Source organism: Dendroctonus ponderosae, unplaced genomic scaffold (assembly GCF_020466585.1).
Source record: "Dendroctonus ponderosae isolate FM_Combo_2020 unplaced genomic scaffold, Dpon_F_20191213v2 Dpon_F_20191213_3, whole genome shotgun sequence".
In the NCBI taxonomy this organism is placed as follows: Eukaryota; Metazoa; Arthropoda; class Insecta; order Coleoptera; family Curculionidae; genus Dendroctonus; species Dendroctonus ponderosae.
The window spans coordinates 15,020,325-15,022,343 of NW_026018508.1; the positions used below are offsets into that span (position 1 = coordinate 15,020,325).

General features: G+C 31.6%; 1 protein-coding gene across 4 annotated transcripts in view; it reads right to left on the reverse strand.

The window, feature by feature from the left end:
- The window catches only part of LOC109538689, a 9,036-nt gene extending 7,889 nt beyond the window's left edge, over positions 1-1,147 (reverse strand). The window contains exon 1 of one of the 4 annotated variants that reach the window (XM_048664672.1): positions 968-1,147. The gene's annotated coding sequence lies outside the window, so the exon portion shown is untranslated. Of the gene's footprint in view, positions 1-862 lie in introns of all 4 variants that reach the window. The other 3 variants (XM_048664671.1, XM_048664673.1, XM_048664674.1) reach the window with 3 other exon arrangements.
- Positions 1,148-2,019: the final 872 nt, after the last annotated feature.

The following is a 2,019-nucleotide window of genomic DNA, read 5'->3' on the forward strand; positions in this document are numbered from 1 at the left end:
TTTAAATAATATTTAAAAAATATTTTCTTTTGCTCTGAAATATTTTCTATTCATTGACCAATGAAAATTGAAATATTATGTTCTAAAGTTTGTTCTCACTTATAGACACAAAAAGTATTACGTACTAAGAAAACCTATTATTGTTTTATTTATTTCATGCTAATTAAATATTAGAAACAAATATTTTCTAAATAACATTTAGATAATATTTTAAAAAATTTTCGTTTTGCTCTGAAATATTTGCTATTCATTGATCAATGAAAATTCAGGTAATATGTTCTAAAGTTTGTTCACATTTATTAAAAATAATATATTAGGAACTTTTTGGGTGTTAAGGTTGTTATATATAGGTACAAAAAGTATTATGTAATAAGAAAATTATTAAAACTTATTTGCTTCATGCTAATTAAATATTAGAAACAAATATTTTAAAACTAATATTTAAGAAATACTTGCTTTTGATCTGTAATATTTAGCAAACATATAAATATTTCCTAAATATGTATGTAATATTTTATGCTATCTGGGTTTTCACACAAATGATTATAAAGCAAAAAATGCTTGTCTTCATGTCCCCTGGCGCCCCTAAAAGTTTGTCGGTATATTAATGGAACATTGCGCCAATAATGTCAATCCTACCGACTGCGCCAGATTGCTACTTGAATTATCAAAGTGAAAATACAATAGATTTTATAATGAATCTGACTTGAATAAGCCTTATTTTTTTCTCGTGTGCCAATAGCCATTCAATTCAGTAACAACCCGGCAAAGCAGTTTCTTTCCAGTATAACTATGTTTTAAAAAGGCGTTGAGCTGTACTCTGCCACGTCAACTAATTCTAGAAAAAGACAGGCAAACTTACGTTAAAAATGCGAGCGAAGCTATAAATGTAACACACTTAAGAAAAAACGCACACTATCAAAACTATTTTTAGAAAAACTACAACTACACACTGTTGACGCTTTACTTGGGACGAGCAGGGGTGAAATCATTGTTGACCGATCGAATGACTTCGATGAAATCGTGAAATGGGGGTTTTTGTGACAACTAGAGGAGAAAAATCAAACATACTAAAACAACTAGGAAGAGGTCATGATGTGACGGAATATGCTGCCTCTCTGGTCTAAAAATAATTTCCGAGTTTGACGACGCCGACGGCGTTACCCAGCGCAACGAGACGTCGGCGTCGTTACAGGAACGTAACAACAAATTTCCACCGCAATTTTTCCCTGATGAAGGAAAATTTATCATCATTGACAACATTGCAGCACGTAAAGGACATTTTCCTATTACCGACGGAAGTTTTATTCGAGACAATTTTTTTTGGTCCTTCGAGCCTGACGTGGCATCTTTCGAGCTTCATGCAAAAGTATGAATATGTGATGGTTTCGCCAATCACAGTTCAACTCTGGACTTTGGCAATGACGTCATAAGTGCATAACGAACCCTTCGCCCACGTAGTTGATTCAAGGGCTTATCGCGTATTTCATTTGTTATGCAAGAGTTGTCGAAGAAACTGACGGCATTCATGACGTGGGCGGCTCGATCTGATGGCTCATGTTTTGTCCGAATGCGAATAAATTGAGTAATTTTATCAAATGAGATTATCAACAAATTGTACATACTTTTCTAACTGTGTTTTAATTCCAAATGAAAATTAATTCCTGGGTTTCAGTCATTTATTGCCTATTTATCAATTTAATTTATCAACTAAAATACGTTTCGGTGTATTTTTCCACCATCATCAGTTTTTCTAAAATAACAGATAGTAAAAAAAAATATTTTTTTTTTCAGATTAGATTGTAATCTTTCATATTTAACATAAAATGATAAACATCTTGACTGTTTTGTAATAATATATAATAAATATGTTTTGAATTTAATTGAAAAAATATTTGAGTTTACCTCGGTTATTTCAGAAACTATGAGTTCCGTCTTCTTATTTTCTTTCACGCAACGCATTCTTGATGTTAAAACGATACGAATCTCTCTTCAGCTTATAGTTGCAAAATATGTAAA